The 24,506-nt window shown below is 40.7% G+C and overlaps 1 protein-coding gene across 9 annotated transcripts in view; it reads right to left on the bottom strand.

The window, feature by feature from the left end:
* The window catches only part of auts2a (activator of transcription and developmental regulator AUTS2 a), a 1,193,837-nt gene that overhangs the window by 378,411 nt on the left and 790,920 nt on the right, over positions 1-24,506 (bottom strand). The window lies entirely within an intron of this gene.

Here is a 24,506-nt window from a genome sequence, read left to right as displayed (position 1 = left end):
ACCTGAACCAAATAGAATGGACTGACTTCACAATACTGACTATTGTAGGTAGTTCACCACAACATACAATCCAAAGGGCAGTGGGGGAATGGTGACCGCAGGAAAGCTGAGAGGAAAAAGGAAAACTCTGCCCCCACTTAGTCTGAATGACACATGGGAGAAATTCTCTGTGTTAATATTATTCAGGTGGATTAACATTAATAGGTTTTATTGAACATTACAACATACAAAAGAAGCTACAAGAGGACATCTCTCTGGAAACTTGTAGACTCAGATTTTGGTTCAATATGATCTGACATCACTGTGACATCCATCACTCTTTATACACATAAACAGCAGCTGTTTTCCACAGCTTATGTTGTTGCTAGTTAATAGCGTCAGAGATATACAGCACAGAAACAGACCCCTTGGTCCAATTCATCCATGCTGACCAGATATTCTAAATTAATATAGCCCCATTTGCCAGAACTTGGCTCATTCCCTTCTCAACCCTTCTTATCCATATACCCATCTAGATGCCTTTTAAATGTTGCAATTACACCAGCCTCCATCACTTCATCTGGCAGTTCATTCCATACATTCACCACCCTCTGTGTGAAAAAGTTGCCTGTTAGGTCGTTTTAATATCTTTCCCCTCGCAATCTAAAACTTATGCCATCCAGTTCTGGGCTCTTCCACTCGAGAGAAAAGGCCTTGTGTATTTACCCTATCCAAACCCTTCATGATTTTACAAACCTATAGGAGGTCACCTCAGCTTCTGACGCTCTGGAAAAACAGCCCCAGACTATTCAGTCGCTCCCTTTAACTCCAACCCTAGCAACATCTTGTAAATCTTTTCTGAACCTTTCCACATTTCACAACATCCTTCCTATAGGAGAGAGGTCAAAATTACCCCCAGAATTCCAAAAGTGGCCTCACCAACGTCTGCACAGCCACGACCACCCAACTTCTATACTCAATGCACTGACCAATAAAGACAAGCATACCAATTGCCTTCTCCATTATCCTATCTACCTGCGACTTCACTTTGAAGGAGCTATGAACTTGCACTCCATGGTCTCTTTATTCAGCAACACTCCCCAGGACCTTACCATTAAGTGTATAAGTCTTGCTGTTATTTACTTTTCCAAAATACAGCACCTCGCATTTATCTAAATTAAACTCCATCTGCCACTCCTCAACCCAGTTGGCCCATCAAGATCCCATTGTACTCTGAGGTAACCTTCTTCGCTCTCCACTACACCTCCATATGCAAAATGTACTAAACACAACTCCTACGTTCACATTCAAAATATTTATAAAAATGATGTAAAGCATTGGACCCGGTAGAGATCCTTGTGGAACACCACTGGTCACAGGCCTCCAGTCTGAAAAGCAACCTTCCACCACCATCCTCTGCCTTCTACCTTTGAGCTAATTCTGTATCTAAATGGCTAGTTCTCACTATATTCAACATGATCTAACCTTGTTAATCAATCTACCACGTGAAACCTTGTTGAAAGCCTTACTGAAGTCCGGATAGATTTCGTCCATTATCCTGCCCTCATCAATTCTCTTTGTTAGTTATTCAAAGAATTCTTCCTTCTAGTTTAAATATATACTGGTTCACAGAAAAACACGATTTCAAAACTCCACAATGTGTCACTTCAGTGACCAGTTTGGTTTATGCCATTTCATAAATATTAAGTGTGTGCAGGGTGAATAGGATTGTTTGCAATCTGAAACAATTACCATCAACTGAAAATAATGCAATATTGGAATTTTGCTTATTATACATAGATCTGATAGTGACGCTCCAACTCATTTCAAAAAAACAGTCTGATATAGTACTTGTGAGGATTCCACAAGTGACTAAAATTATCTGAGTTTAAACAAAAAATGTAGTGCCAAAAACCTTGTTTAAAGAAAATGCCTCAACCTTGATTTGAAAAAAAATGAAAACAAAACAATGCCATATCTTAGCTTTGCAATTACAATGCTGAATTAGATTAACTATGGCTGAGTTACAGGAGATGTGGCCAAGGCATCACAAAGCCTTTGTGATGCATTGGCTTAGTCTGACAGAAATGAGTAGTGTGGAAAGGTTAGTTGTGCATATAAAGTGAGAATTTAGATTCAGCTCAGCTTGTGCACTGTGGCCTGGGCGTGGAATGATTAGCTGCTGTAATAAATTAACATTTTCAAGTAAACATTACAGATGTAAATTATTGGAGCAAATGAAGGATCTTTCCCCACCAGCAGCAAGATCTGTGTATAGGGAAGGCCAGTAGCACATTTATGAGGCAAGTCCAATTGACTTTTTAATTAAGTTGTTTATTGAGTTAATGGAGATATACACAGCGCAAGATACATTATAGATTGCTGGTCATAACAAAGACTGCATTCCTAAAGACACCACATAACAATGTAATCAAGAGTCACATTATTCTTGCAGGAATGACACAAGATATTATGACATGCTGATGTCAATCTACTCAGTTGGAAAGTATAAGTGTGTTTAAAGGACTGTACAATGGGTCTTCCTACTCTTATGAAGAAAATCAAAGCCTAAAGCAGATTGGAAAGGCGAGCAAATACATAATTCAACAATCTCTTTTACATTACTTGTATCTGTACACGATTATTTCAGGACATAATGGCTTTCCACAGGCAGGTAATTCACAGTATCTAATTATCTATGGCTAAACCTTATTTTACAAGAGTGGTACAGGTACTGTGCAAAATATATTATTGTATCATGTATAATAATGGTCAGTCAAAAAAACTCAAACAATATTTGACAGAAAAACCTAATCTCTGGAGGGTACAGTTGGAAACTTCCAAATTTTCTTTGCTCTACCTGACCCTTCCTCTTTTGAATAGTATTAAGCCCAACACACACATACCACTGCTCACTTCCTGCAAAGAATCTTATTTGACCCAAAACACTTCCTCTGTGTCTCTTTCCAAATGCTGTCAGAACGACTGTTTTTTTCCAGCATCCAATTTTATTTCAGATTTTCAGTATTCGCAGTAATCGAATATGCCTTCCACAACAGAAAACTTAACACAAACAAAAGCATCAACCCTGAATTTGTAAAATGGACAATGTTAACTTTTTTCAAAAATAAAAAAACAGATTTAAAGAAAACAGCTATTAGGCTTTTAATTTTGTACGATAATTGACAGGTAAAAACAAAATACTGTGAATACTGGAAATTTGAAACAAACACGGAAACTCAGCAGGTAGTAGCATCTTTTGGAATCAGTAATAAAGTTGAGTCTGGCATGAACCTTCTTCAGAATAGACAGAAAATCTTTCTATAGGCTACAGTAAAACTGCCTAATATGAGATATGTGGCTCAGGAGCAGCATAACCCCAATGAGTTACAGGACAGACAACATTGTAAAGTATTGCACGGTGCAATTTCTTGTCATTTATAGTCTGTCATTCATGGATATATTGTTCATTGGTAGCTATCATCTGTATCTGGAATCTGTCCTTCTGCAAAATTTGAGTAGAAGCTTCAACCAATCAGATTGACTTCATGTTGCGATGACAGTTTTTTATGATTGGTCTCAGAATGAAACAACTTCAATTTTAGAACTAAGCAGCCAGCTAATAAACAAGTTCTATTAGTGGCCATTTACTGCACTTTGGTCCTCACCACTTCTCTTCCCTCCAACATCGGCGATCCTGGGTCCTCACTTACCAACCCATCAACATCCACATCTAAAGGATCATTTGTCACCATTTCCATCACCTCCAGTGGCATGCCACCATCATTCACATATTTTCCTCCCTCCTTTGCTAGCATCCTCTCCGGTATATATTGGTCCACTCCTCCTCTATCCTAACACCTCCCATACCCATAATGGCACCTCTCCATGCAATTACAGGAAGTGTAACACTGACTATTTACCCTCTCCTTCCTCACTATCCAAGCCTCCAGATACCTTCAAGGTGAAGCAATGGCTTACCTACACTTCATTCAATCTAGTCTACTGTCATTCGCTGCTCATAATATTGTCCCCTCTACACTGGGGACATGCAACACAGCTGCTTTGCAGAACATGTGTTCTATCTGCAAAAATGCTTCCAAGTGTCCAGTTGCCTGCCACTTCAGCACAACACTGAACAACATCTCTGTCTCGGGCTTGCTGCAGTACTTCAGTGAACCTCAGTGCAAGCTGGAAAAACAACATCTCATTTTCTTTTGGATGCGGGTTTGCTCACTGAGCTGGAAGGTTAATTTCCAGACGTTTCATTACCCTATTAGGTAACATCTTCAGTGGGCCTCAGGCGAAGCAATGCTGAAAATTCCTCTTTTCAATTTGTATGTTTGGGTTTCTTTGGGTTGATGATGTCATTTTCTGTCATAATGTTACTTCCTGTGGCAAAGTCACTTCCTGTTCCTAGGACTTCACCATAGGAAATGACATCATCAACCCAAAGAAACCCAAACATATAAATTGAAAGCAGGAATTTTCAGCATTGCTTCGCCTGAGGCCCACTGAAGATGTTACCTAGTAGGGTAACGAAATGTCAGGAAATGAACCTTCCAGCTCAGTGAGCAAACCTACATACAAAACCTCTGCCGGAGCTACAAATCTTCTCCAAACTCTCTAATCTAATTTTCTGCTTGGAGACACTGCAGCCATTAGGACTCAATATCTAGTTCAATAATTTTAAAGCTAAAGTTCTTTCGCCACGTGGGCTGCCACCAGAAACAACTCACTGTCAGCTACTAACGGTCCCCATTAGCAGCTATTGATTCTCCCAGGCTGAACATTACCCATTCCGTTGTCTGCCCAGAAAACAACAAATGCTGGAGATCACAGCGGGTCAGACAGCATCGACGGAAGGTAGCTAATGTTTCAATCTAGAGAGCTCTTCATCAGAGCTGCCCTGATGAAGAGTCATCTAGACTCAAAACCCTAGCTTGCTTTATTTCCATGAATATCCACAGTGATATCCAGCATTTGTTGTTTACAGTACAGATTCTCACATCTGTAATAATTTGCTTCTACCCTTTTCTGCCCCTTTTTCTTTCTCTGGGAGCTCCACCTCCACCTAACGTTACTCTGTCCCCTCCAACAACACCCCTCCCCGCCCCCTATCCCCAACCACCAACCCCACTGTACCTTCAGCATAAATACCAATCTTTTCTGAGCTACAATCACTTCTGAAGAACAGTCACTGGATCCTAAATGTTAACTGCACTCTCTCTCTGAGGGGGTATTGCCAGCCCTGAGTTTTGCTATCAATTTCTGTTTTTGTTTCTGTACGTGGTCATTACGTGAGCAGGCTGTAAAACAGACATATGCTTCCCTTGCAGCCAGCAGAAGATTGACAGACTGCAAGTTGGCCACCATGATCACACTCGGCTCCTGACAAAGAGCTTCTGCTGCTTTGGAGACTGTGTCAGCTCAGAGCTACCAGCTCAACTACTGGCACACAAGTTCCCTGCTGACCTGCAGCCAGCTCACCAGAAACATGCCATCAAATTTACAATTCTGTCCCCTCAAGAGCTCAATGTACCATTGCTTGGCAGAGATAGATGGTCTCCAGCAGTACATAAATTATGTAAAGGCAATAAAATGAATTGTGCAAAACATTTCAAACAGTTGCAAGTCTGGGATCCAAGTGCAGTTTGTAGACAGGAACTGAAGGAGATAATGTTTTATTAAATGTTCATACGATCCTAAGTGATACAACATTTTTCTCTTATCGATCTCTGCTTTGGTATGCAAATCTATACGTATACTCCTTTCCAGTAGGTTTCTTCTTGCTGCAGATATTGTTTCCTCCAATCTAAGAAATATTTATGCTTTCAGGACAGTACGTTTGCGAATGAACTCTGTCAAGCAAGTTACTGCACACATGCCCTTGCCAATTGTTATCCTGCCAGAGATTTGCATCAGTAATCTGTCAACATACCACTCTTTAGTAAGCACAAATAATAATTACTAATGCAATATACACTCATTGCCAAAGCGCTGCCATATTTAAGAGTTTTGTGAGCATGTTCAAAAGTCTGCCTGTATGTTTGAAAAATAAAGAAATATACAGAAGAGTCAGTTTCCAAATGACAATGTTCAGAAATTTGATGATGAGTTCCTTTCATTACTATGACAACTGTATAGGATTTGAGAAGCCGGTTAGCTCAGTTGGGTGGACTTCTGATTTGTGATGCCAAAAGCATTGGCCCAGTTCCTGCACTGGCTGAGGTTAACGTGAAGGATTCTCCTACTCAGGTTAAACCACCAACAGTTGTCTCTCTCTAAAAAGACAGCAGCCCTTTGGTCTGATAAAGTTATGGTGACATTGCCTCATACTACGAATTCAAGTGCTACAAAAATGCCCTAACTGCCACCCCAAACCACATTGATAGTTTCCTATCCTATTCTAGTTCTGTAAAGCTCTGAAGTTTTCACTCCAATAACTCTAAGTCTTTGCCTTTGCAAAGCAGCAGATTCCTGCATAAAACGATAAGAGTGTATTTCTCACCATTTTCTGTCAAAATGTGACAATCTAATTGTTTATCTACTACTCCACTTGAGGGCTGTGACTTGAGATTCAAAAGCTGGAATGGCAAAGAGATTAGCAGAAGTGGTTCACAGCCATGTGATTCCAATGAAAATCATCACATTTTTCAGCCCGGCCAATTCAGAGCTGATGAAAAAAACGTTTTCCGTTCCTCCTCCTTTATCTGCTCCAGATATCCCCCTGGGATGAAGTTGGTAAGGAAGAGGGACTTAATGAGACAGTCCCAGAGGATAGTGGCAAAGTTTTTTGATGCTCTTGCTTGCTTCCTTGTTGTCATTTTAATCAATCATGCTTATCTAATTGTGTTGCATGTGACCTAACAATGCTAGAATAACATGGAGGAAGTGCCACAGATGCTGAACAAGAGAAGATAATTATGAATTGTAAATTGTTAGAGGAGCTGAATGACAGGTTTTGCACAGCTTATGCTCAATTTATTTTTGATTAAAAAAAAGGAATGATATGCACCTTTTATACAATTTATTTTGTCAGTATCACTGCCTGCACAGACACAACAAATGGCAACATATCTTCCCAAACGCATTTTAGAAAATAATGTCTCATTCCCACAATTTCATGGAGAGTGCATTTTTATTCTTCAAAGCAAACAATTTTTTTTAAACTGGGAAATCTCTTCAACAGTGTTGTGATCCATTTAAAAATGGGCCATTCTTGTCCCTTTGTGCCAAATTGCTTTGATTGCCTCCATGCAAGCACACAGAAATGACTTCCCTGCCTTGTGAAGCCGGTGGAGTATGTTAATACAATCGGGCATACTGCTCGATGCAAAAGTGCCATACCTCATTACTTTAAGATAAAAGAAGATCATTGACGACGGGAAGCAGAATTGACTTTTTGCGGTCTTGACTTGATGATGATTTAATCAACTGCACTCTTTCAGTTCCTATACACCAAGCTGTCGTTCCACAAGTTCCCGTAAATGAGGCCCTCTCGAAATAAACGCGAATGTAGAATTGCAGTCACACCTTCACAAAGAGGTGATATGCAAATCCAAGAGAGAAAACTGTAACTCGCATTCCACTTGAAATTTGAAGGATTGCAAATGATGGGTCAGGCCAGAAAGTTCGAATCCATTTCAACTGAGCCAATTGAGCTCATTTGGTAAAGGCAAGCTCAATAAACCAGCTCTGTTTGATGATGAATACTCTCAGTGATGGGCAAAAACGCATTTCAATCAAGAGAGGAGGAAAGAGAGTGGAGATGGGCATGAGGACAATAACAACACCAAATTTCAAGGGACCAGCAAGTATGCGTAAGATTAATTGTCAAATAAATGCTTATTGACCAACTTTATGGTATTACTACAAAGACACTTTACAGTTAATGTTACTAGCAGGGTTGAAGTTTTGAAGAACTGCAGAAAAAGGAATTCACATCAACTTTTGTGAATATATGTGAAATAGCTTACTTGAAACAGCTCATTGAAAGTTCACTGAGGACACTGGAGATTTTTTAAAATAAGGTTTCTGAGAAATCACATGACTGGTGTGAGCTGCTTGCTTTGCTGTGACTGTTTGAACAGTGGGTGGCTTCGAGAAGTTCTTATTTTATGTGTCCAGTTAGAAGAAAGCTAGCTAATAAGAAGCAGAGTTGAAGGATAACTTGCAATGGAAGGCTGTCCAGACAATATTTCCTTTTCTGAAAAAAAACTTCTACTTCATTAAACTGATCTGTTCCTTTGAAAGAGTGATCGAAAGAACATCACAAAGTTGTACTTCCTGAGCAAATTGCATCTGCAAGACCTCAGTAAAGATAATGCAGGATTAGTGACCTGACTTCACATGACAGAATATCAAAACAATTGACTCCAGAACTCTTTATCTTCTTGTCTTCAAAAATAACCCATTGACTAAATGTTTATTTCAGAAAGCCAGATTCTACAAAGAATATTTATTCTCTATTCCTGAGTGTATGTATTTGCTTGTGTATTTTGGGGATATTTGGAAGAATAAGTGTTTACATTCCTATGTTACAAATTGCGCACATTGACCAAACATTACATCCTTATTGAATAATGCTGAACAAAGAGACCAAAAAGTGCAGGTTCATAGTTCCCTGAAAGTGGAGTCCCAGGTAGGCAGCATCGTGAAGGTGGCATTTACTATGCTTGCCTTTATTGGTCAGCGTGTTGGGTTAAGGAGTTGGGAGGTCAAGTTGCAGCTGTATAGGACATTGGTTAGGCCACTTTGGGAATTCTACATTCAATTCTGGTTCCTTGCTTTAAGAAGGATGTTGCAAAATTGGAAAAGGTTCAGAAAACATTCACAAGGATGTTGCCAGGATTGGAGAGTTTGAGCTATAGGGAGAGGCTGAATAGGCTGGGGCTGTTTTGCCTGGAACATTGGAGGCTGAAGGGTGATCTTATAGAGGTATATAAAATCATAAGAGATAAAGATAGAGTAAATAGATAATGTCTTTTCCCTGGGGTGGGGGAGTCCAAAACTAGATGGCATAGGTTTAAGGTGAGAGGGGAAGATTTAAAAGGGACCAAAAGGGTCAATATTTTCACGCAGAGGGTGGTGCGTGTATGGAATAAACTGCCAGAGGAAATGGTGGAGGCTACTACAATTACAGCATTTAAAAGGCATCTGAGTGGGTTTATGAATAGGAGGGGTTGAGAGTGATATGGGCCAAATGCTGGCAAATTGGTGTAGATCAGTTTAGGATATCTGGTCAGTATGGACAAGCTATACCAAAGGGTCTGTTTCCGTGCTGTATAGCCTTCTGACTCCAAGTTTTGTTTCGATAATAAATCCAAAATAGTGTGATGGATGAGACCAATGCCCCTCAAAATATATGAACAAGATAGCCAAGACTTTGACTTTTTTTTATCTTAAAGGCAAGTGCCAGGGTTTGCATTCTGGATGCAATTTGTGTGGTCAAACTACCAGATTTAAAGGAAAACACACTTGATTCATATGGTAAAGTTAAAATACAGCAAAAGAAAGAAAAAAATTGGAATGATTAACTCTATTGGAAAACAACAGAATAATATATAATTTATCTACTAAAAAGTAATTTTTCCAATATAGAAACACACCCTTTGAAAAGGCAAATTCAATAAAATAGATTGTCTCACATGCAGTTTTAGCAGGGGGAGTATAACTCCAGCTTTTAGCTGTAACCAAGTGACAGGAGTAAGGACTTCCTCATCTAGCTTCAAGACACCAGCAACTGCTAAAAGCTAAAACTAAAAATCTTAGTTCCGTGGGAGCTCCACCCCACCCATTCAGGATGCTTCTATTGTTCCAACTTTAGTTAAAATCCCTCACAAACTGTTTACTCTAGTGGCTCTGAGTAGACTGCCTTCCACCTCTCGACCTTCATGAAAAGGGCCCAGGTCAAAATATATCTCTTAAAGCCACAGTGTTGTCATAATAGCGCAATTTTCAGAAACTTAGTTGATAAAACCTGTTGTTTAAAACATGATATAGATCAGGTATTTTATTGGTCATCTTGCTATCTGGAAAAAGTATTTTAATGCTGTGAGTCATAAAACTATGGGAATACAGCAATGGTGAACTCCTCCGTTGATGATATTTGAGAAACAGATCGATAGATGCTTACATAATAAAAGCAGCAAAGGGTGTGGACAGAAATTGGATGCATAGTTTTGGGATAATGGATCATCCATAACTATACTGAGCAGGGAGTGGGCTTGAAGAGTCAAACAGCTTAACCTGTTCCTTGTTTAAATGTTTCCTGTACAGTATAGTCCTCAAGAATGAACATATGTAGCTTTCAGCATGCCTGACAAACTGCAAGACCAACAGATTTTTAAAAAAATTTACATTTATGTAGGACTCAACAATAGTAACTTGAAGCAGAATCCTAATTCAAATGAGATGAGCTTCATAGAGTCATACAGCACGGAAACAGAACCTTTGGTTCAAACAGTCCATGCTGAACATAATCCCAAACTAGTCTTACTTGCCTGCTCCTGGCCCATATCCCTCCAAACATTTCTTATTCAGGTATCTATCCAAAAGTCTTTTAAACATACTAAATGTACCTGCCTTTCAAAATACATTTATTACAATATTTAATAATTAGCCAGCTAATTTAAAACCGGGCACTAAAAAAATCATGTGTAGCTTATATTGGCTGAGAGTTTGGAGAAGAAATAATGGCAGGGTCAAAGGTGGGGCTTTCATTTATGAAAGAGTGAGATGGTTCGCACCTTCCAGTGATAGCAAAGTTGCAGGTTTCTGTATAAGTTGCTCAACTCCTACACAACATTTACTTCCCCAATATCTTGCTAATGTTGTCAGTATTTTCCAATCAACATGTTTTGTAATGCTGATTGCTCCACACCCCCGGAACAGGTGGGTTTTGAACCCGGGTCTCCTGGCTCAGAGGTAGGGAAACTATCACTGTGTCATAAGAGCCCTTAAGCTCCACCTTCTATGCTCTTCACAAAGGAATGGACAAGTTTCTCAGTAGGTCTAGGACACTGCCAATTAACGGGGATCAATTAATGCTCATTAAATACTGGGTTAATTTCCCAGTTTCACGTCATAAATATTCAGATTCCTATAGAGCCGACTTCACCAAACAAGCCAGGTGTTGAGAAAGCTTGATACGGAAACCACAATGGGCACTTGACGAATTCAGCCTGCTCTGAACAAACTTCATGTTGGAATCCATGTACCAGCACTCACGGCACGCTTCATGGCCCTGACAACATATATCGCACGTCCACAGACATTGGCAATCAACATGTGCCAGCTTCTAAACACCCTCATATCTCCAAGCCACCTGCAGGACACCTTGCAGGTGGGTGTTGGATTGAAAAGGAGGCCTGTTAGTTCAGTTATCTGGATGGCTGGCGTGTCAGCCACATCAATACTAACAGCCGAGATTCAAACTCTGCTCTGGTTGAGTCCGTCTCGGGCATGCCTCTGGCCATAGGTTCAAAAAGGAATCAGAGCACATTTTGCTGTAGCTCGGTGTATAACCACCGTGGAAACCTAAGATGAGGAAGGAGGTTGAAGCAGCCAGATTATCGCTGAAGTATGTTTTGGGACCTGAGCCATTCGAATTGAACAAGTACTCAGATAGAAACATATTCCAGTGACCAGAATAGAAGGGACGCCGTGGAACCCTCAGTGCAGCTTGACCAGCGGACTCCAGGAAAATAACCTGCTCAGAACTCCGAATGCAACAACAAGACCCATTTAATTTGCTGCATCAGACTTTTAGAAAGACAGACTAGGTAAGAAGCATGGCCTCTCCACAGATTCATGAACAGTGAATGCTGCAGATTGCCTTGCTGAGAGTGCAGGACAGCATGAAGGATGGATGCCATTGCCTCGGTCTAAACTGACAGCGCCAGCTTGATGTGTTACTGTCAAGGGTCTGATAAAAACCCAGCGTCCTGATGGTTTTCTGATGTGAACAGTCGCAGCACAAAATGGCTTTGGTCTCCCACTGCCTTTGCTTCCATCTGCTGCTGAGGCACAGTGCAGCCGGCTGCCTGCCTGTCACAGCGTGGATGCAAATTAGCTGGGGAGGAGGCGCTCAGTTGTGCTAATTACATTTTAATCATTAGAAATGTGTTGGCAAATCAACCCTTGATTGCCATCTCCAAGTCTGTCTTCTCCAGCTGAGTGAAGGACCTGGCTGCATTAGCTGGGGCCTGCTGGGCATCTCTTCCTGCTCAAGATGGATACGGTGATTGCTGTTCCCAGCCGGCCCACCACTGAGGCTGTTCTGGCACATTATTAAAAAGCCACAAGCCTCCTTTCAAATCGTCACTGCGTGAGCTCGATTCATTCTCGTGTCTCTATATTTAGAGCATCTCAGTAGTTTAACCCATCTGCAGCTTGTCAAAAACCAGACTGTTAATGTCACACTGTTAAGGGCAATGGTCATGTTTAGTCTTCTGGTACTGCAGCACACTTTCCACAAGCTTCTGAAGCCGTGAATCATTTCCAAAGGTAAATTTCCAGTTTGTAATATATTAAAGCCATTAGCGTTGAGATCCCACTTTCACAGACCTTAACCCTTTGTCCTCAATTGAGATTTAGTGGTATTGAAAGCAATTGCCAAGCATATACATTTACCTAACATTAGCCCCAAAGAAAATCTTTCATTTGTAGGATGTATAACTGAAGCTTGAAAATGTTTGCACTCCTCTTATTAGATGTGAAAACAAATCAATATTTGAATATTAAAACACACTTGGAAGCCCCTGTGAAGGTGATAATAGTCTACAGCCTGAATTTATCCCACAGATCAGGATGGCTTTACTGTTGATGCTTGGATGGCCTTGCATTAATTAGTCTTAACCAGGGCACCAGTAGAGATACTATATTCATCCTTTGTGTCTGTAGATTGGAAAAGGACACAAATAATCCACTTTTTCAACCATAATCCAGTGATTCCCACTGACAGTACAAGCACATGGACACCAAGTGAGGACTGCAGATGCTAGAAATTAGAGTTGAGAGTATGGTGCAGGAAAAGCACAGCAGGTCAGGTAGCAACTGAGAAGCAGGAGAATCGACATTTCAGGCTAAAGCCCTTCATCAGGAATCCTGATTAAGGGCTTTTGCCCAGAACATTGATTTTCTTGCTCCTCGGATGCTGCCTGACCTGCTGTGCTTTTCCAGCACCACACTGTCAACAAAATAAAGGCTTGGCTTTTGCAACAATCCTTCTCTTTGTCTTAAGATCTGCCAAATGCACAGAATAATAAGGGCAAACCAGATTAGCATTGTGGATGCATCTACACCAAATAGACTGAAGAGGTTCATAAAGACAACTAATCACCATCTCCTCAAGGGCAAATAGGACAGGCAATAAATGCTGGCCCAGCCAGTAATATTCACATCATCTAAGTGAAATTTTTAAAAATCCTGTGAATCCATACCCTTACATAATCCAACACCTTTAGGAAATATTATGTGGTCAAATATTTCAATGGATTCTGGTACCAGGAATACTGACCACTGAAAATGATTTTCTTCAGTTTAGCAAGAACCTGCAATCTTCGTTACCAATACTGAATCGACCATTCATGAAGCGGATTTCAAAATCATCTGGGTTGGACGTGGCCAATTTTATGACATATTAAGTTTATCAGTATCAAAACAAAATAATTTGCAGCATGGCGCTCCATCTGGGGAAAACTGACACCAGACTGAATTGGTTTACTTGAGTTGCTTACTCACTAACTAAATATTTAGAACATTTAGAACAGCATTTAGAACAAAGAACATAAAATATTACAGCACAGTACAGGCCCTTCGGCCCTCAATGTTGTGCCACCCTGTGGAACCAATCTAAAGCACACCTAACTACACTATTCCATTCTCGACCATATGCCTATCCAATGACCATTTAGATGCCTATAAGGTAGCGAGTCTACAACTATTGTAGGCAGTGCGTTCCACATCCCTACTATCTCTGAGTAACGAAACTACCTCTCACATCTGTCCTATACTGATCACCCCTCAATTTAAAGCTATGCCCCATCGTGCTATCTATCACCATCTTAGGAAAAAGGATGGTGTCCACCTGATCTAACCCTCTGATTATCTTATATGTCCCAATCAAGCCACCTCTCAACCACCTTCTCTCTAGCAAAAACAGCCTCAAGTCCCTCAACCTTTCCTTTGTAAGGCCTTCCCTCCATACCAGGTAACATCCTAGTAAATCTCCTCTGAACCCTTTCCAAAGCTTCCATATCCTTCCTATAATGCAGTGACCAAAACTGCATGCAATACTCCAAGAGTTTTGTATAGCTGCAGTATGACCTAGAGTCGTAGAGGTGTACAGCACGGAAACAGACCCTTCGGTCCAACTCGTCCATTCTGACCAGATATTGATAATGAACTTGCGCAGGCCTATAATCTAAACAGTCCTCCTGCCTGGAAAAAATGAGCTGTCTTGAAAATTGGAAGAGAAGGAAAGGAGTGAGAGAAACTTTGATGGTTATTCAATGCTTGCTACCTTCAACAGTTATCATTTTTCTCAGTATAGCCAAATCATTCTGCTGTCCTTCTGTTTTCTTACCTGACCTTATAGACGTTTAGTAAATCATGAGGGGTATAGATAAAGTGAAGAGCAAGGGACTTTTCCCTACGATAGGCGAATTCAAAACTATTTTTTAAGGTGAGAGGAGAAGGTTTTGAAAAGGACATGAGGGGTGACATTTTTTACATGGAGAGTAGTTCATCTGTGGAATGAAGTACCAGAAGAATTGAATTGAATTGAGTTCAATTTATTATTGTGTGTACCGAGGCACAGTGAAAAGCTTTGTCTTGCGAGCAATACAGGCAGATCACATGGTTAAGAAGCATAGATAGTAAATAATAGGTGAACAGCGGCAAAAACAAAAACGTGGTGGATGTAGGTACAGTTACAATATTTAAAAGACATATGGATAAGCACATGATTGGAAAGGTTTGAGGGATATGGGCCAAATGCAGGCAAGAGGGACTAGTTTAGTTTGGGAACATGGTTGGCATGAATTAATTGGACTGAAGGGTCTGATTCCAAGCTGTATGACAATGATTCCAAAGGGAAATGGGCCAAATGCTGCCAAATGGGACTGCATCAGTTTAGGATAACTGGCCAGAGTAGATGAGTTGGATCGAAGGGTCTGTTTCTGTGCTGTATAACTCTATAGCATAACAGTGTAAAGGAACTCAAACCTTGGACTAGCAAAACTATTTCCAACAGCAGTGTAGTATTTTCCAGTATTGGCTGTCCTTTTGACTTTTGCAGGTGAGATTAGTAAATTCTGCAACAATCATGTGCACAGGGGAGCAGGCTGCCACTGGCAGAACATTACGCACAGGGTAAGAACTTAATCCTCTTTGTCAGAATTGGACCAGAGCCAGGCCAAGTAGTGAAAGGGCCAAGCTTCAGAATGCTGTTCTCATGCAAGGTACATGGAAGACCACAGAAAAAAATTGTGTGTGTCAAGTCAGAGACACAAATGAATAATATTATGTGACCTAACTTTAAATTTACTTCCTGTTTCCCAATGGTTTCTTAGTCCCCTGATTATCAGAGCACGCATTTACTTCTCCAAACCACCTCACTTGTCACAATATATTGGTTGATGAGAAGATGACAGGTTCATGGTGAAGGTCAGAACATTTTTCTCATGATGATAATGGGTGTGTTTTGTTTTCATGATAAGAAAAAGAACTCAGTGATTGTGAATTTCCATAACCACCGAGGGAGTTGCACCAGAGAGAAAGTTTGAATGGGTTTGCATCAAGCCTGATGTAGTATGCATCGATTGTACATGAGTAGTTTCCCACATTCTCCACCTGCATGAATAGTCAAAATAATTTGCTTTATACAATTATCATCTTATTAGAAAGGGCACCTTCAAAGAAGCAGACATCCACTTTGAAGGATGTGTGAGGAACGTATGAGTAGCATCTCATTTCAACTATTTATTTCTGCATCACAGCAGTAAAACAGAGCTCAAAGGATGCAATAGCTACTCATAAAAGATTTGAATTTCACTCGTGAATTAATTCAAGCACTTAGCAAATTGCATTTAAGGAATAACATTAACATGAAGTTAAATATGGATTGACCATTTATCTGCTGGCTTTTATTACATCAGTGTAAATCTCTCTCTTTTAATAAATCCAGTTTGTAGTTTTAGCCAGGATGATACAACCTAATATATCTTGCCACACCTATTAAGTGTAGAGTCAAGAATCATATAAGATGTGGAACCCAAAGTTGCAAGGCCTACCTGATGAAGATAATTGATTTGCAACTCCGTTTCTCTTTCCACGAGTGTTGCAAAACTTGTTGATCATTTCCAGTACTTTCTGTTTTTATTTCAGAAAGCCAGCATCCACAATGCTTTGATTGCATATAAACTAGGTCTCATTAGCTTTTATTGTTGCTTTTCATGAAAGGTTAATAAATTTTAAGGTTTTTGTAATTCTTAGGCACGGTGGATTTGCTGATAGAAAATGCAGATTGTCAATAATATGAATAAAGAGTTTTGGGAGCGGGTCCAGATTACAATAATCAAATTAGCTAACCTCAACTGTACAAACAAACACAAAACAATGTGTGCTCAGTATGAAACATCACATGGCTGCAGTTGTATCGCAGGTACTGGTTTCAGACTGAAGGGACTGGGGATCCAGGTAAAATTAGCCAATTCTACAATTCCCTCTGGTGAAAAGAAATGGAATACTGCAGTTACGATAGGAAATAGTGAAGTGTAAAAGTACCTTCTTCAGGTTGACACAACCTACTTATCTACAGTGTGGCTGGTCTAGCACTTGAGTTGCAGGACACTTTTGACATCAAGAAGTCAAAACTATTCAACAACAATGCAAATATGTGTTCTAACTATATAGTCATAGTCTCTAAAGTGTGGAAGCAGGCCATTTGGCCCATCAAGTCTATACCACCCCTTCTAAGAACATACCCTTTCCTTGCATTTCCCAAGGCTAATTACCTCGCCTGTACATCCCTGGACGCTTTGGGCAATTTAACACAGCCAATCCATCTGACCCGCACATCCTTGGACTGCTGAAGGAAACTGGAGTATTTGGAGGAAACCCTCACAGACACGGTGAGAATGTGCAATCTCTCCACAGACAATCACCTGAGGCTGAATCGAACCTGGGTCCCTGACGATGTGAGGCAGTAGTGCTAACCACTGAGCCACCGTCCCACCCCTAAATGAGAATATAAAATTCTGTAACACTTCGTATTCATGGCAATTGTTGACTGGGAAGCAATTCTAACACTGGTTTTTAATTCATCGCAACATGCTTTCTGTTTGACTTCCAGTATCTCACACACATTGGGTGAAATTTGATCCACTTGGTATTGCGACCCAAGTCTTTACATTCAGCTTCCTCATTCACAGGTCTTTACGCGGGATCACTTACACAGTAAGATTACGCCAATTATGTCAGTTGCTGCTGTCTGGACTACAGCTGCAGTATTTTGGGTGAAGTCGTTATATCGTCAGCCTGCCACAGCTTTACAAGCTCCTGCTCTCCACAGAGTGCGGTGGGAAATTGGGACTGCTCCAAAATGACTTGTGCTTTTATTTGCAGAAATCTGTTTTCTCCATAGACTGTGAAGAGTCTGGAGCAAACTCCAAATGAGAAAGTGAACAGCTGCCAGCACAGTCCAGTAGCACAGGCAACAGAGCGCCTGCCTACCTCTCAAGCAGATGGTTGCAGGCTTTAATTCTCAGCTGCTGTCACTCAAGCCTGCCTGACGCTGCTGGTGGGGGAGCTCTGCCAGCCCGTTGTATGGGATACTTCTGAACTGGGCTGAGTCATTTGTTCAAGGGTTTGGGTGGGCGAGGCGGTGCAGGTGGCGCAGTCGGTAACCAGTGCTGTAACCAAAGCTCCCTGTTGCTCGTCGGCACAATTGAAGGTTAAATACGTTGGCAAGCGGATTCCATAGAACATAATAAAAACTCCCCAGGGAAACAGGAGTGAAGCTGAAAACTAGTCAACAAACCAATGGAAAACGGAACCTGGGATGGTACCAGCTCCAGAATCCACTGAGAATTTGGATTCCTTCAGCTCTGCATTTTGTGCCTACTCGATTTCACTAGTGTCTGCGTGCCCAATTACCTCAGGCCGAAGCTCTGCAATTCCTTTCCTATTGTTCTCTCTCTCGCTTTTCTTCTCCTCCCTTAAGATGTGCTTTAAAATCTATTTAATTGACCTACTTTAACTGAGCAAGTGCATCATTACCAATCCGAACATCATTCTCCTGTGGCTCAGCGCCACATTTTAGATAACAACATTCTTGTTAACCACATTGGAATATTTTAGCGCGTTAAAAGGTGCTACACCAATGCAAGCAATAGTTGTTGCAAAGTGATGTGTTATCATGCTGGTATAATCAGCATCGCACAACACTCTGGAGTGACTCCTGCAAACATCAGGGCCACTATATTTCACATCCTGGAGACCCCAGTCACATAGCCTTAATAGATGGGGCGCTGTTCTGTGGTCTACAAAGACACATTTCAGCTCAGGCAAGCAAAGACTACCATTCATCCTTTAAACAGTTCAAACACAAAACAAAACCTAGAAACGCAGCTGAAATCCATCAAAATAACTTGTCAAGAAGGTTGCTCCCTGCGACAGATGTGGAGGCAGTGCTGAGAGTACGATATGGCAGAAACAGATGGTGCCTGAGGGCAACTTTCTGTTCTGTCACTCTCAGGGGTATCAGTGGGCAAGGAGGGAAGCTCTGGTGTTTGCAGCAGCAGGTAGAGTCCATTTGTTACGCCAGCCTGAAACAGCTATTGGCATGAACGTTCATATCTAAAGCCAATGAGGCATTCTTCCCGGTCACTGGCCCGAAAGACACAAAGGAGGTAGACACCAACGAGGCAGACGCAAAGGTCTCGGGGAATCTGACCACTTCCATCTTCCAAAGGATGTTGGGAATTTCTATTATAGATTTATCACAGTTATACTCCCTTTCTACCACAGTGATATATTATGCTTACAGTACTGAATGTCATTAGCAGCTTTTGAAGTGCAGTCCACAGTTTAACACACCATCTGTAAAACTGGTATCCTCTCTATATGTCGAATGTCAAACATTATTAAGCAGAATGAGCCAACTCTATGAGACTGAGAACATTTCTTTAATTACATAATTCTCTGTTTAACCTTAGTCACAGTAATCGAAATAATTGCCTGCATTATAACTTGCTGCAATTGTAATCTTCAAAATGCTATCTATTTCATTGTGATTTCTAGAAATAGTGATACATTTGCTCTGCGAGCAGGCAGGGTCAGCAGTAATTCTTAGTGCAGGAAGCTTTGAAAGTGAAGCTGCTATAAATGTTTGCTTGTAACTGTTGCACGGAAGCTATTCTTCACTATTACTTCCTGAAAGTGCCCATCGGGGTGTACAATCAGATGCTGCCCCTCCGTATCAGAACTCAGTGATAACTCTTTAACAGAGCTTTTAACTGAGTTGTTGACTGGTTATTTGCTTCCTTGGGGACTTCGGTGTAGTATACTAGCACTGCCCAAAGCTGATCATTGGACAATGACTGGAAGTGAAACTGACTGAGTACCACATCCTGAGACAAATCCCAGATGAGCTCACTTGGTGAAAATTCTCTGATTGTGTACAGCTCAGAGATATTTTGGACAGCCACAGCAATTTCCATTTATTTCAACACCCTATGTTGTCACTTCCTAAAACAATGCAAATCTGACACATCGGAACAAACCTAGTGTGCTACCAAGCAGTTCACTTTTATCATACCTTGTGCTGCTCTGTGCAAACCTGAACTGGAGATTGCTGATACTTGGGACTGTTTGGTTTACTTGAGTTTTAAATGTCATTAGTCCATCACAAAATATTTGACAAGAAATTAATTACTTGGAAGTGCTGATATTTAGGTAAAAACGACGATGAATGTCAATACAAAGACTGCATGAACAGTAAATGATAAAAATAGCAAGATTATTTTATTTCCAGTGCTTCCATCAACTCAATCTTAAAATATTTGGATTCCTGCCCACCTAATCACCCTGTCTGCATTGAATACTATCACACTTTCCAAGCAACCTTCCATTCTTTATCTCCTTTGCTTTGTTTTCAAGATGCTCGCATGGTAATGGAACCACCCTAGGTTCAAAATCTCTTCTCCAATAAATCATTGGAAGGTGACCACCACTTGTCTGAAACCTGTATGAATTGAAGGTGGACCAAGTTCTAGTCTCCAGCATATGTCAGCCCTACCCATTCAGGCACAGGAATCTCTACTCCTGTCGTCTGCACTGGATTGTGAAGTGAATGAACATGTCTTTGGTCTGACCGTCATCTTTGCAGGGTGAGATGCATAACTGAAGGAACTGATTGCATATCAAAATATGGTGGAAGGGTGATAATGAGCTCTACTATCTGAAAGATAGCTTTTTCTATGAAATCTCCAAAGACCCATTAGAATGAGCAACTGGACTCGGAATTCTGCAGGACCAAGCATTTAAGGTCAGAAATCAGATACCAAGAAAATTTGCTGAATCTAAACTAAAGTATCATGCTGCCCACTCCATAAGGGAACATAACCATCCAGATATTTTATTAAGAAACATCTGCACTGATTAACTGATGAGAATGCCTACATTTGATTATGATGACATACAAACATTTATCCCAAGGCAGCCCACTCAATAATTTTGCCCAAACCCCCTTCACAGGGACAGATTTTCCAACCATTTGCTCCTTTCTTGTTCCCAAACTAATCTCATTTTCCTGTTGTTTCCCCTTATGCCACTATGTTATTTTTCTATAAACATTCACCAAATATGATTTTGAAAGGAAATACATACATACAATAGCACCCAATTATCTCCTTCATTACTTTGATAAATACAATTCATTCTATTTTTATACATATGAGGCAAAAGTTACACTTTATTGTTATCAATTTGCAGCATTGTGTGTTAACTAAGGAACATTTTACCTATGAACCTGTTGATAATTGGACAGGAAGATCCACAAAATTATTAATGTGCTAGAAAACAGACAGGAGCCCATTATTTGGGAGTTTAACCTGTTTCCTGAGCAGGCAGAAAATGTTACCATTGAAAACATCTGAGCCCTTCTTTGCTTCTCCATGTTGACCCTTGTAATACCAAATTTAATGGAGTCCTCAGCTGGGATGGGATGAAGGCTAGTGAAAGCCAGTCAGGCCTCGCAAGAAGAACTGCTGGCTGAATAAGGTAAATATTCTTCTTTCTTTTGTGCACGTAGGAATGCACTTCTGCCACAAAGGAAATCTTAGATCTACCCTGCACTTGCTTCTCAATTTCCCCTTGCCTTAACATAAGATCCCAGCGAAATGAAGTCAGAAGGAAATATTTCTGTCAACCAACTTTAGTGGTCAGGGTCTTAAGTAGAGGGGTTGGGAAGTCATGTTGCAGCTGCACGTGACGTTGGTGAGGCCATTTTAGAATACTGAATTCAATTCTGGTTCCTTGCTACAGGAAGGATTTTGTAAAACTTGAAAGGGTTCAGAAAAGATTTACAAGGATATTGCCAGGGTTGGAGGGTTTGAGCTATAGGGAGAGGCTGAACAGGCTGGGGCTGTTTTCCCTGGAACATCAGGAGGTTGAGGAGGTGACCTCATAGAGATTTATAAAACCATGAGGGGCATGGACAGGGTTAATAGCTAAGGTCTTTTCCCCACGGTCAAAATGTAGAGGGTATAGATCTAAGGTGAGAGGGGAAAGATTCAAAAGGGACCTAAGAGACCATCTTTTTCACGCAGAGGGTGATGCATATATGGAATGGAACTGCCGGAGGAAATGGTGGAGGCTGGCATAATTACAACAGCTAAAAAGCATCTGGGTGGGTACATGAATAAGAAAGGTTTAAAAAGGATATGAGCCAAATGCTGGCAAATGGGACTAGATCAAATTCGGATATCTGGTCAGCATGTACAAGTTGCACCAAAGGGTCTGATTCTATGTTGTATTGCTCTGACAGTTTTCTCCAACTCCTTGCTGAGTTCTTGTTCAGGTTATGAATATGGTTGAATTAAGGCACTCACAAAATGCTGTTCGATAGGATATTCCAAAGTTGTGACTCAGTGACAAGAAAGGAACAGTTAAATACACTCAAGTCCAGGCGTATAATTTAAATGAGGCCTATGAAGCAAAATAGCCTAGGTATTATTTCTTGCGCAGTTAGAGATTGTTTCTCTCACCTCACTATGCAAAACCAAAAGCCAGCTGGAGTTAAAATTGAGGTCGAAGCATTAATTGTGACACAGCTGTGCATAAAGACACAACAAATAACATTATGAATTCAGCTGTGGAATTTCAACTCTTCATATCTAAATTGTATAATTTCTGCTAATCATGCATTACACAACAGCACTCTGTGGACTGCAAAAGTCATCTAACAGTGGCCTGCTCTAATCAAACTTGTCCCAGAGTACACTGGCCCAATACAGTTTATTTTCCTTTCACAGTTGTTTGTTATAAACTGGAATAAAATTGAATCTCGACAGGCTTTGTTGCTGTATGGGCAACTTCTAACTAGCCTCTTGGGTCTCAATTAGACAAGAGTTACTGCGCACACAGGGGTGGGGCCAATTGACCGATGAGATTCATATGAAGAATCTCCATTGGCTGTGTAGGCCATTGCACAAAACACTGCGCCTTATTGCTGAAGCAACATTTTTTCACTTCAAATCTTTCAGGGGTAGTGACTGGGCGAAGACACTGTGAGACACAGTAACACAATGCTTTGGTATGCAATTGTATACCTGAAGTATATTTCTGATCACACTGGGGAGCTTGCACATTCTTGCCATTGAAAAACTCTTCAATGTTTTACTCAGCGCTGACTGAATACAAAAGCTCATTTCACTGACAGTTTGACAGAAGAAGCTGTTTTTCTTTCCGTTTCACAGACTTCACATACGTATGCCATCAAATGTGTCAGACGCTTCTTCTATCTCTTTGAATGCAGGCTTGGCATTCAGTCCCAGTAGGGAGTACTCATAACCTGCAATATATTACATCCGACCTACATATCAGCAAAGATTTGATGTGAGAAACTTCGAAGAAAAATCTCTTTGGATTGCTCGTGGGTTGGTCTATAACAGAAGTACATAAATACAAGTGCAGTCTCACTTCCTTGTCTCCTGTCACCACACCACTTTTTCCAGGTAGAAAGGTAGTATAGAGGCAACTTATGTCTCCACTGTTTCTACAATAATATTATGCAAAGTTCAGCTGAATATGGAAAAGTGAGCAAGAAGATTATAAGAATCTGTATAAAGGCAATTTAGAATTTCCAAATTAACATTTTTTACAGAAATAAAGTGTTAACTTTGTTTCAGATTTGAACACAGAATTGATTAGATTAGATTCCCTACAGTATGGAAACAGGTCTTTCAGCCCATCAAGTCCACACCGACCCTCCAAAGAGTAACCCATCCAGACCCATTCCCGAACCCTATATTTACCTCTGAGTAATGCACCAAACACTATGGGCAATTTAGCATGGCCTATTCACCTAACCTTTGGATTATGGGAGGAAACCAGAGCACCTAGAGAAAAACCACACAGACGTGGGGAGAATGTACAAATTCAACACAGACAGTCGCCTGAAGCTGGAATTGAACCTGGGTCCCTGGCACTGCGAGTCAGCAGTGCTAATCACTGAGCCAAGGATATGTATCCCTTTGTAATGATGAAGCAGACCAGAGAAAACTGATATGCAAGTGAAATAATGATTGGAAACAGATACAATGTTAGATTTTGCAACTATTCTAGGCCGGATTTTAAATCAAGATGGGGTCTGGGTCAAAGGCAGGTGGATATGCAATTTGAAAGACTAGCTGAGGTTTAACAGATGGAGCATAGCCAATTAATTAATTTCTGCTCATGCCAACTGGGGATTAAAATAAATAAAATATTTCCCATTTACAATTGCAGCAAGTTGAATTGGCATGGCACCTTTACTGAACTACAATGTTACAAGGTGGCTATTCCATCAAAAAAAAAACTGGCCTCCGACCAAAGGGGAGGATTTTAAGTTGGACCCAATCAAAAGCTGGGTTCAATAGAGGAGTTTAAACAAACATCCTGGTGGTGAAGAGAAAGGGGAAAACTTAAAGAGATTTAGGGAGACATGTGTCAATTTAGCATCATCAGAACCGACAACTGATCATTGATGAAATGTTGTGATTGGCCAGACTTCCAGTTTTTCTTGGGTTTAGACATGTTTTGGGGGAAAGGGGGGGGGGGGGGGGGGGGGGGGGGAGGGACGGTGGTTGTAGTTGAAAACACAAGATGCAATTAAAATGCATTCCTATTTTTAATGCTGAAAACCCCACCAGGTGACTACTTAAGTGCCTGTAGGGCACCCACACTCAAAAAAAGTAGATTGGAAAATCAAGGTCTAAGTATAAACATAAAAACCAGGATCAAGTTTGGGCCACTCGGCG

The sequence above is a fragment of the Hemiscyllium ocellatum genome, chromosome 31 (assembly GCF_020745735.1).
Source record: "Hemiscyllium ocellatum isolate sHemOce1 chromosome 31, sHemOce1.pat.X.cur, whole genome shotgun sequence".
NCBI classification, from domain to species: domain Eukaryota; kingdom Metazoa; phylum Chordata; class Chondrichthyes; order Orectolobiformes; family Hemiscylliidae; genus Hemiscyllium; species Hemiscyllium ocellatum.
This window is presented reverse-complemented; position numbering and strand designations above follow the sequence as displayed.